The sequence below is a fragment of the Balaenoptera musculus genome, chromosome 4, assembly GCF_009873245.2.
Source record: "Balaenoptera musculus isolate JJ_BM4_2016_0621 chromosome 4, mBalMus1.pri.v3, whole genome shotgun sequence".
Classification (NCBI taxonomy): Eukaryota; Metazoa; Chordata; class Mammalia; order Artiodactyla; family Balaenopteridae; genus Balaenoptera; species Balaenoptera musculus.
Genome location: NC_045788.1, coordinates 134,115,055 through 134,127,700, shown reverse-complemented (window position 1 = coordinate 134,127,700; position 12,646 = coordinate 134,115,055).

The following is a 12,646-nucleotide window of genomic DNA, read 5'->3' as shown; positions in this document are numbered from 1 at the left end:
GCCTACAAGCTCAAGCCATAGCCCTCTCTTGACCATTTCTAGCATCCTTTCTCTTTACTTACTAATACTGACCGTCGGCTCAGCTCTTTACGTACATCATCTCTAATTCCCACCCCACCCCAAGGTGAACATTACTGTCCTTATTTTACAGCTTCGGAGGCATCAAGTCAAAGGTCACAAGCCAAAGGTCACAGGCTAATAAATTGTGTGATCACATTTTGAGTCCAGAACTGTCTAACGCCAAAGCGCATACCCTCTCCATCCAGGCATGTTAACTCTAAACCAAGTGGCCTGGGTTAGTCAAGCTGTAGTCTCCAAATTATCCACCCCCACATGCAGTACCCCAAGAACTGAACCAAAGCATTACTTACATAAGATGGGAAAATGCCAATACTATACTTTTCCCAAACCACAGTAAATAATCCAATTTTCTTAATTTTACATATGTGCCCTCTATAAATTTTTTAAACTCTTTGGCCCCTTCTACCACCATGTAAATTAGAATTTAGTATAGAACACTGACTATGTACTAATTTTATGGTTATTTTAATTGACTCCATCGCTTAAATAAGTTTGAAATCCACTGAGCTAAACTATACGGTTAGTAGGTAAAGAGGGAAATGAGGCTAGAAATCTTGGTTGGGGTTTGATACACAGAAGGCTTCAAAAGCCTAGCTCGATAGTTGTACTCTAAGCAATGGGGAGCCTTAGGTGGCTTCGAACTGAGGGGATGCCCAATTCCAGCTACACTGTAGGAAGACTTCTCTGACCACAGGGGCCAAAAAGATCAGAGCAGAATTTCTCAAAACATGGTCCCATAGCAGTTGGATCAGAATCCCCCAGGAGCTGATCCCCCAGGAGTTAAAATACAAATTCCCAGGCCCCACCCACAATTAGAATCCTTGGGGTTGGGATCCAAGAATCTACATTTTAACAACCTCCGAGATTTTAACGGACACTGAATTTGAGAATCAGCAGATTAGGAAGAGAGATTCGAGCCATGGAAACCAGTTGGGGGGCTGCAGAGATTCTCCAGAAAGGAAGCAAGAAGGGAATGAGCTGGAGGGGAGGAGAGGAAACTCAGGGGCCGGGAGAGATGGACAGGAGAGGATGTGGAACGGGACTAGTGATTAGATGTAAAGGAAAAGGGAGAGATGGAAGTCGGCTCAGGGTTTCTGACCTGGGTGGCCAGGAGGATGGTGGGGTCATTGGCAGAAACAAGGAGGGCAGGGGAAAAAGTCATGTGGAGGAAGATAATTTATGCTTGTGTTGGTCACTTTGAAATTGAGGTGCTGACAGGACATCCTAGCCAGTGTGTAAACAGTATACCATTAGCAGGTCTCTAAGTGGCATTGAAAATCTACGGCCGACTTGCACGGTTGGAAACCTCAGGACACTGAGGCTCAGGCCAGGGGACAGGCCTTCGGGCAGTCTATTAGCTTTCTCTGCTCATGGCCACAGACGACACCTCATGCCCAATGGCCAGCTGCAGATACAGGCCGTTCATCACACCAAGGTGGGGAGAGCTGGGGAGTGAAGACGAATGGGTTCCTGCAGATCCAGCCTTGCTCTGGGAAAACCAGCTCTAGTTTCCTGTCCTGCCAGGGCTACCTAGTGACAGCACCTTCCAAACTGCACCTTGTTACTGTCACTCGTGCTCTGGTTGGGATCACTCACCAGCGGTGACCTCAAAGGCAGCTTCAAACCCCGCACAGCTGTGTGCTCAATCCGGCCAGTTGTATTCCACTGGAAAGTCAGTGGGGGCCAGAACCTGGGAGTCATCTCAAGGACACCTTTTAAGACCAAAAGAAGGCCTATTAGAGTTGACAGTTTCTGGAGATCCAAGTCACACGGGGGCCTCTCATCTGCACATTAACACATGCGGGCCTCAGGGTCGGGGGCTTGTCTGGAACTCAAACCATCAGGTTTTCTAAAACACACACATTTTCTTGTTTAGCTTCCCGTCTGCTGAGGAGATCATCTGGGGACTATCACCGCCGGAAATGCATCTAGAGGTTTTCAATTAAAATAAATTGCCTCAATCTTTGCAAATTATACAAGAAACTATTGGTGTCATACTAGGGCCTCAGACTATTCACTCTCAGGCGAGCTCCAGGCTGAACTCCTTTGGAGGCCACAGGAAAGAAGGAAACATCAGCAGACTCACAGCCAATGCCCACACCCCTGCCCTGCATCCCCGCCTCTGCACCTCCCCACGCCCGACCTACCTCAGGCATCGAGCCACAGTGCCCTGTTCTCAGCCCCGGGAAGCTCTCAGCATAAGCCTCGGAAAACCCACCCTGGTGATCAGTCCCCAGGTCTCCCTGTCTGTCACAGGGACCCCCATAGCAGCACAGGGTTCGGTGGCCTCCAGACACCCTTTCTCCACCGTCAGCCAAATCCAACTCATCTCAAGGACCGTAAGTGACACAGTACCCTGGCACCTCCCAGGTGCAAGCCTGCCCTGCTCTCTGGTCTTTGTCCCCAAGCAGGGTCTCCGGGACACATAGAAGAGCAAGGGTGCAGTTACCTTGCCTCCACACCAGAGCACAAACTCCTGGGGTGAATGTTTCCTTTCTGGAATTCCCCTCCTAGGGACGCAGCCCACAAGAGCCTGGGAAGAGTGCAAAGTTTAGGTGAACAGCCGTTGTGCTGTTTACAGACCTTTCAGGATGTGATTGTTTAAGACAATTCAGGACTACTTGTGTTGACACACACATATGTCACTGTCTTAGTCTGCTACGGCTGCCATAACCAAGAACTGCAGACTGGGGGGCTTCAACAACAGAAGTTTATCTTCTCACAGTTCTGGAGGCCAGAAGTCCAAGGACAAGGTGTCCACGGGGTTGGGTTGGTTTCTTCTGAGGCCTCTCTGCTTGGCTTGTAGGTGGCTGTCTTCTTCCGGTGTCTTCACATGGCCTTCCCTCTGGTGTCTGTTTTAATCTCTTTGCATAAGGACACCAGTCAGATGGAATTAAGGCCCACCCATATGACTTCATTACCTTAATCACCTCTTTAAAGACGCTATCTAGATACAGTCACATTCTGATGTGTGCTGGTTAGGACTGAAACATACGACTCTTGGAGAAGAAACGATTCAGTCTGTGATAGTCACAGAGCACAGCACCCACCCATTCAAGTCTGACCCCTCCTGTTCCTTGTCTATTAGCCAGGCTATCCACCACTGCATTCCTTACAAGCTACAGTGAGTCAGAGAAGAAGAAGGAAAGGTCCAAAAAAAGTCACTGGCTTGTAGGTCACAGTTCTGGTAAAAAGGTCATCGGAGGAAGAGTTTGAAATTAGTAACTGTGGGTCCCTGTCCTCATCTATTTAACACCCATCTCTCTTGGTCCTGGGAAGTCACCAAGTGCCTTTAACTGAATGCAGATCAGCTACTCTGCCTTGTAGCCATGACACTCCCCCCCCTCCCCCACCCCCCAGCCTTCGGAGAAGATTCTTTCCCAAAAGATCCACACACACTCCAGGCAACAGACATCACCTTAGTGCCTGTGGTGCTTTGGTTACTATTGGAAACCCCATCACTAGGTCCAGCCAGCCCTGTGATCTCACAGGATGGAGGAGGCCTCGCGGAGGCCTCCACGTGCGGATGGGCCATGCCGCCAGCTAGAACATGTTGGAGACATTAGGCAGCTGTCTGAAGAGAACTGTTTTGATCCTCACAATGGATGAGCTGAAACACTCTGGGAAATCTACTCTAAAAGGAAAAAAAAAGACCCTGACATTTACCCACACAGAGGCACTGCTGTTAGCATGTATGGCAAGATGGAGCAGTGCGTGGTACAGTCAGAGGAGGGTAAGGCCAGAGGCCTGGGGGAGAAAAGCTGGGGGAGGAGGTGGTGCCAGAGCTGAGCCTGGAAGGGAGAAGCCAAAGAGGCTGAGAGCAGGCAGGAGAGAGGCCCCAGAAGTGAGGGCACGGCCTACCTGACCAGATTCAGGTAGGAGCCAGCTGCGCTCAGGGCTGAGACGGGGTGGCAGAGCCCTGTTCTGACCGAAGCAGAGGCAAGTGCTCCAAATGCAGATATGAGGATGCTATGTGAACCGTATACTTTCCAGAAAGAACAGGGAGCTGACGGCGGTGCCTGTGGCCGAAGCAGGCCTGCAGGCAGCAGGAGAGGCCAGCCTGTTCTCAGACTCAGCACCTCTTCGGCATCTAAACCAAAGCTCTGCTGCACTTTTTGGCTGGCCCCGAACTCGCTCTCCGCTGTCAGCATTATTGCTTTCCAGGAATCTCCTGTTTTTCAAAGTATTTTTGCCAAGATGAGATGTTTTGCAAGCCCCGCGGCCCATCTCCCTCCTCCCCATCGTCTTCCAGCCCCAAGCAGTCTCGCCCCACCCTGCCCTCGCTCCCCAACTCACCCCAGGATCTGGCTGAGACCCAGGAGTCCCGGAGGCAGAAGACAGGCCCGTCTGTCTCAACCAGAGCTGGCGACACGTAGGGGCTGCGGTATTCTCACTGCCCAATAAAGACAACTGCTTGTTGGCAGATACTCCCAAGGGGCAGCCCTTGAGTTTTGGCAAGAGAGAGGGTAGGACTGTTTCTGAGTATACTGTGACATGAATTAAGGGCAAGGGACCCTTTCTAAAATATTTGCTTGAGGACTGGGTCTTAAACTTATTCCACTGCTCAGTGACTCCTACCCCACATAAATTCATCAGTACAGTAAAATATGTATTCCGATTCCCGTTTACTACACCGAGGGGAACACAAGTTGCCTATCGATAAAGTGTTTCAGGCTTGTCGATCCCTGCAACTGTAAATCATTTTAACCCAGTCTTGCAAATAAACACGGAATTTTACCAGCCCACTACTATACTTCGTCAACGTAGGCAAACCCATCTTCAGGCTGGAGAATATGTTATTAACATTTATCGAACTGTGGGGCTGGCATTATTTTGAAAGTTTCATATGTGTAAATGTACGTAATCCAAAAGAGAATTCCATTTTACCAGGAAAAAAAGAATAATAAAATCCCTACATTAGAACCACCTGTGACTCTTCGGCTTGGCATCCATGGTGATACCCATGGTAGTACTTCTCCACCACAAATACTGGAGCGATAACAAACTGTATGTTTAATCCAGGCCTAAAGACTAAATCATTGTTCTACCTCAGCATTCCTTGGAGACCTGCAATCTTTCAACTAAGTCAGGACTTAAGTTTTTCCTCACCTATATACTGTAGAGCTTTCCCAGCTGCTGGCGGAGACCTTGGTGCAAGCAACCACCCCAAAGAAATGACCCTGGACCTTTCTGGAAGCCTCACCAAGTCCTAGGAGGGTGAGAGGGTAGGCAGGCTGTTTCATTCCCTGGTTTAGCCAACCCTGGGGCATGGCTTCCCCAGCACCAAGCATGCGGCTTTACGGGAAATAGAAAAGTAATTCAGTAAGAAAACTCTTTAGGAGTTTACAGGGCAAAATGGCTGTCACAAGCCCTAAATAGTATTAGCCTTAAAGTTCTTTTCAGAAAGGTTACCCTGTCCCTGACTGCTGGTGCGGTAGAGACGTGAAAGATTATAAAGCCATACTATGTCAAAGACGGAAAGGAATTTCAGAGGTTATGTAAGTCTGTGGTTTTAAAACTTTAAAACTTTGAACAGAATCTTACATGGAAACCCAGTACATCAAGCAGGTGAGTAGAAGGCCCGCTCGCTCCTCCTCTTTACCCCAGACACCTCTTGGCAATAGCGGGAACAAGCTGGGCCACCACCCTCCCGTGGCTTGCCTCCCCACTGTCACTCAGGTGCCAGCCTTGGAAGTAGAGAGGAGTCACACAACCTTCTAACATGGCAGTTCCACTGAAGAATGATGCCATATCGGCTCTGAGATGAGAGTCTCCCGGTGGCACCAGGCAGCTAGACTCGAAGCTCCTGTGCCTGCATCTGGGGTTCACAGCATCTGGGTAATGGGACGCTGCACGGGCCTTCCTGCCACTCCCTGCTCAGCCCCTCCTGCCAGCAGTTCCTCAGCAGGAGAGCCTGCCCCCAAGTGGTTGATACAGATAGTACAATAAAAATCACAGCTGTTGCCAACGTAGGTTCATTAATTGTAACAAATATACCACCAAATACCAAATGGACAATATTTACTTTATATACATTTCTGTATGTCTGTTACATGTTATAAAAGCTATACTATAAGAGAAGGGTTCTCCTCTTTTTACTGGGGCTTGGAGAGGGAAATTGCCCTAGAGCAGATAACATAGCTAGTAAGTAGCAACGTCTAGCCACAAATCAGGGGCTGCCTCAGCATTTTTCCCTTCCTGTCTTATGTCTTTACCATCACCGCCTCCCCACCCCACTTCCTAATACCCGTGTCAGTCTCTTCATCTCTCAGTACATTCATTCAACAATATTGATCAAGTACCCACTGTATTCCTGGTACTGTTCTGTCACTGGGGATATAACAACTGAACAGGGCACACAGGACCTCCCCCCATAGAGTACACAGGGTATAAGTAAACAAAGAAACAAACAATGGAATAACATCTCATGATAACTGCAATGAAGGAAATAAACAGGATGCTGGGATGGAGAACAACTGATTTCCCGCACATAATTTTAGAGCCATAACCCAAACCCAGACACTATCAAACTCCTGATATGCTCCTGACAGCTGGAGCATTTGGTTACTCCTACTCCCAACCCCTTAAAAGAGTTGTTCATGCCCAAGAGGGGGCCCTGGTTCAACCACCCACCCAGCTGTGTGGAGTGGGACAGAAGAGAGTGGCGGACCTCCCCAGAGGAAGTACTGAGGGGAAACAGGAAGTGCTGAGGGGGACAGGAAGTGCTGAGGGGGAACAGGAAGTGTGGAGAGGAAACAGGAAGTGCTGAGGGGGAAACAGGAAGTGCTGAGGGGAAACAGGAAGTGCTATGGGGAAACAGGAAGTGCTGAGGGGGAAGTAGGAAGTCCTGAGGGGGAACAGGAAGTGCTGAGGGGAAACAGGAAGTGCTGAGGGGAAAACAGGAAGTGCTGAGGGGGAACAAGAAGTGCTGAGGGGAAACAGGAAGTGCTGAGGGGAAACAGGAAGTGCTGAGGGGAAAACAGGAAGTGCTGAGGGGGAACAGGAAGTGCTGAGGGGAAACAGGAAGTGTTGAGGGGGAACAGGAAGTGTCTAGCAGGAAAAGAAGTGCAAGAAACAGGAGGTAAAGGAAGCACTCATCTCAGGGATCCTCAAGGCAGAAGAATGTCTTCAGCTGGTAAAAGATGAACATTCAGATCTCCTAAGTCCTAACCAAACACACCAGGGAGACGATGGTAAAAGGGGGGCAGAAGGAAATGCTCACGGGGCTTCCTATGAGCCCAAGGCGGGATGAGGTGAAGGGGTATTAAAGGTTCCTCCTCTCTTCCACCCCAAGGGAATATGTGACCCTAATAGGGAGAATTTCAGGCACCCTAGCTAACCTTTGCCAGCTAGGAGAAAATGAAAACCTCAACTAGAACACAGTAACCCGCCAATTTCTTCACCTTCGCCTGGGACAGCACTAACCATGAATAGAAGAAACTGTAGCCAGGCAGTTGCCAGGGTTCAGAGAAGCTTGCAGGACGGTGGGATCTCAGAAATATTTGCTGGAGGAAAAGGGGGCACAGAATGCAAATATTGTATTGAGGCCATGCCTTTACTCACATTACAACTCAGAGCCTCAAAGAAAAGATTCTTTATTTTCTCTATCACTTCATCTGATATTCCTCATGAGTCCACACCCTGCTCAATTCACAATAGATCGGACCTTTCCAATTTAAACGGTCTCTGTTCCATGTAAGCACTGAGTCAGTTTATTCAAAGTTCAATTCCCTGTGAGGCTGGTCTTAACAGTCTCTTTAGGTCAGCTCAGATTTCCTCACCTGTTGCTCTGTTACTTTCCTATATGGGAGCTAAATGTTTAGAGGAGAGGTGGAGTTTTCATGACTCTGAAGAGACCTGGCATCTCTGAGCCTCCCTACTGGAAAGCTCCCCGAGCCAGATATTACACCTAGCTCCGCCTGTCCCTCCAAGGGCATCCAGACATTTCTGCTGGTCCCTTCCACACTGCAGCTGATGACAGCTGCGGAGGGTCAATCGCTGCTTCTTCCTCTGACCCACTGAGTTGGTGTCTTCCCCAGGCTAGAGCCAGGGCAGCTTGTGAAACAGTCTCTTCCCAGTGTCCTAAACTGTATTTCACTCATTTACCCAGTAGTCCCCATTGACTCTGGGGTTGCAACTGTGAGAGGGGATATTAGACTGGGGTTTGGTCTCTTGCTTGCCCTGCTATGGTCAGCCCTCCACCAGTCCTTCCGTGCCATTTGGAAGTGACCAAGAGCAGGGTTTCTCCCGGAGGTCTGAGCCTCCCTTTAATACACCCAGGGAAGCATGCCACTAGCCTTGAGGTTTGGGGCGCCCTTGCCTATCTGGATGTTTCTGGTAGCCCCATGGAATAAAGGTGTGTGATCAAGATCCCTGATACCGAACCCAGCCTTCTTCCTTCTCGATTCTTCTCTGCACCCACAGTTGCAGGTCCAAGCAGGGTAGGCTCAAGCTCTTCCTTCTGTGTATCATATCTTTCCCCTACCCTGCAACAGGGAGCCTCAAAGTCTAGTTGTCACTGGCTGAAGCCTACCTTTTCAGTAATTATAGAAAATTTTCAGGATATGCGTCCTCCAGCCTGGGTTCTTGATATGTTCAGGAATTTTGAAAGTCCTCTCCCTCTCTACAAAGTCCGGTTTTCAAGACTATTGTCTTGCTGCAAAATCCTATTTGGATGTCAGAAACTTGTTTCTCTTTGCCCCCTGACATAACAATTCTGATTCTTTTCCAACCTCCCCCTGAGGCGGAGCGGATGGCTTAACTGTAGAGGAAGAACTGGGAGGAGGCCCTGCCCACGAAAATGCAAGGAACATTAGCTGTTTGCAAAAACAAAACACAGACAAACAAAACCCAAGGAAAAACCTATCTCCATCTCATAAACCTATTACTGAGACTCAATCAAATGCTTGGCCTCAGTCTGATTTGCTCCTATTCTCAAAAGAGTAACACGAATACTTCGGTGGATGAGAATGGGCCCTCCAGAGCCCCAGAGTCTGTTTGGCCTCTTGTCTCTACTCATCCTTACTCTCAGACTCTCGGGTGAGAGACCACGACAGTCACATAACCCCAGAGAACCGGCACTTCTGACTCTGTGGGAACTTCAGGGACAAGTTGATGCCTTTTCGATGTCAGAAAGAGGCAGAGAGAGACAGATGGGGCTGGACTTAATACTTCTACAAAGTTATCAACTTATGGCTGATCTCTTTTGCCCAGTGATGGAAAGGTCTCCTAATTGCCACACCTCTTAGAGACTCTGTTTAGAAGAGAGGAGACAGTTGTATGGATGACTCGGTGCCCTCTGTATGGAGGATGCAACCCGGAAAATGAGGGAAAACTAAGGAGAAACAGAGCCAAATACGTGCACATGGACCATTTCATTCACCAACTTCTTCGGAAGCCACTTTAAACAGAGCCGTTGTTATTTTTGATGATGGCCTGCCTTCCTCTGGCAACTTAATTTTCAAAGGACTATCACATCTATGATCTCCTTTCATCCTCTCAAAGCCCGGTGAGGTGGGTACAAGAGCACAGCCATTGCCTTTGACAGATGCGTCAGCCTCTAGGGCACAAAAAGGTTGTCTGAGATGCTCAAGGTGACCTGCTTCAAATAAAACCCCCTGACGCATGGGACACGTCCTTTCCCTTGGGTACCAAAGAGAAGCGGGGCATAAATCTTTGGAAAGAGGTGCAGAGCTGAGTGAGGCTGTGGGACAGTGTAGAGGAGACACTGGGTGCTATAGATTCATGCTGGACTTAGACACAGGAATCCTGCTTCTCAACTTGGATCGGCCACAGAGTGACCATGTGACTCTGAGGACGTCCCTGAACCTTAGCCTCTCTTTTCCTGCCCATAAATAGGAATAATAGTGTCACCAGTGAAGCTAATGAACAAGTCCCAGGAAATAAAAATAGAATCTGGGTAATAAAATAAAGTCTAACATTTTTTTTCCCTTTGTGCTTAGTCCAGTGTCATAGGGTACCGCGTGCAGAGGCCTGGCACCTGGCCCTTCAGACCGGGGTTCCTGGTGCGAAATGGCCCCGTGCAACACTTCAGCTTAGTGGGCCGTGTGCAGAGACTCTGCATCTGGCGCTGCCATCTGGAGCTCAGAGCAGCACGCCTGCTCCTGATGCTTGAGAAGCCCGCCCCCTCCCTCCTGACCGGAACCCTATAAAGCAGCCTGGCCCACGGCCTGTCGAGAGAGCATGTGCTCTAGAGCTGGAGGACCCAACCCCCGGGCCGTGGGCTGGTAGTGGTCCGTGGCCTGTTAGGAACCGGACAGCACAGCAGAAGGTGAGTGACGGGCGAGCGAACGAAACTTCATCTGCCGCTCCCCATCGCTCCCATTATTGCCTGAACCATCCCACCACCCCCACCCCATGTCTGTGGAAATATTGTCTTCCATGAAACTGGTCCCTGGTAACAAAAAGGTCGGGGATCGCTGCTCTAGAGCACCAGCTCCCACCTCTCCATTCTTTGATCAAAGAATAAAGCTTTCCTTTGCTTATGAACCAAACTTGGTCTCATTCTACTGGCTCATCTGTTGGCTTGAATGACATAGCGCAGGAGGGCCCTTGCTGGAGACTGACTTGAAAGGGTTGGTAACAATAGTAATAATAATATCTGCTCTATTCACCACACAGGATGGTTGAAAGTATCAAAAATGAGCTTTTTTATGTGGCTGTATCTCTGAATGTGTCTTTATGGAGGGATATTTTATGACACAACCAGCCTTTGGAGACAGTGCTATGAATACTCAATGCCAATAACTAGAACGTGCCCATGCTCTTGCTTTTTCTAACCCCATTTTGGATATCAACCCCAGCATCTCTGTCTCCTTATTTTAGGAAAGAAAGGAGGAAAAAATTGTGTGCAATCAGGAATATATAGATTAGTCCTTTTATTTTTGCTTACAGATGACTGGAGGAAGGAACATGGTAAAAGCGTTGGGTTCTTAGCATTCTTGGTCTGTACATTAGAAGAACACTTTATAAAGCACTTTTGTATCTTTTTCTCTTTGGGTCTTCACAACAACCACATAGGTAGGTAAGCAGGATAAATCATATCACCTGGGTACAGAGCCTGAAGAATGGAGCTGACAAGTGATGGGACCATGACCACATGGCACTGACCTGACGTCTCCTAAGCCTCCTACACTCTCCCCCTCACCCTGGTGCTACATTTGGGGCTGAAACCTTCAGCACTTGAGACGAAAGATTTTTTTTTTTAAACATCTTTCTTGGAGTATAATTGCTTTACAATGGTGTGTTAGTTTCTGCGGTATAACAAAGTGAATCAGCTATACGTATACTTATATCCCCATATCCCCTCCCACTTGCATCTCCCTCCCACCCTCCCTATCCCACCCCTCTGGGTGGACACAAAGCACCGAGCTGCTCTCCCTGTGCTATGTGACTGCTTCCCACTAGCTATCTATTTTACATTTGGTAGTGTATATATGTCAATGTTACTCTCTCACGTCGTCCCAGATTACCCTTCCTCCTCCCCGTGTCCTCAAGTCCATCTCTACATCTGCGTCTTTATTCCTGTCCTGCCCTTACGTTCTTCAGAACCATTTTTTTTTTTTTTAGAATCCATACGTATGTGTTAGCATACGGTATTTGTTTTTCTCTTCCTGACTTACTTCACTTGTATGACAGAATCTAGCTCCATCCATCTCACTACAAATAACTCAATTTCATTTCTTTTGAAAGCTGAGTAATATTCCATTGTATATATGTACCACATCTTCTTTATCCTTTCATCTGTCAATGGACACTTAGGTTGCTTCCATGTCCTGGCTATTGTAAATAGAGCTGCAATGAACATTGTGGTACATGACTCTTTTTGAATTATGGTTTTCTCAGGGTATATGCCCAGTAGTGGGATTGCTGGGTCATATGGTAGTTGTATTTTTAGTTTTTAAGGAACCTCCAAACTGTTCTCCATAGTGGCTGTATCAATTTACATTCCCACCAAGAGTTCAAGAGAGTTCCCTTTTCTCCACACCCTCTCCAGCATTTATTGTTTGTAGATTTCTTGATGATGGCCATTCTGACCGGTGTGAGGTGATACCTCATAGTAGTTTTGATTTGCATTTCTCTAATGATTAGTAATGTTGAGCATGCTTTCATGTGTTTGTTGGCAATCTGTGTATCTTCTTTGGAGAAATGTCTATTTAGGTCTTCTGCCCATTTTTGGATTGGGTTGTTTGTTTTTTTGATATTGAGCTGCATGAGCTGCTTGTATATTTTGGAGACTAATCCTTTGTCAGTTGCTTCATTTGTAAATATTTTCTCCCATTCTGAGGGTTGTCTTTTCATCTTGTTTATGGTTTCCTTTGCCATGTAAAAGCTTTTAAGTTTCATTAGGTCTCATTTGTTTACATTTGTTTTTATTTCCATTTCTCTAGGAGGTGAGTCAAAAAGGATCTTTCTGTGATTTATGTCATAGAGTGTTCTGCCTATGTTTTCCTCTAAGAGTTTGATAGTGTCTGGCCTTACATTTAGGTCTTTAATCCACTTTGAGTTTATTTTTGTGTGTGGTGTTAGGAAGTGTTCTAATTTC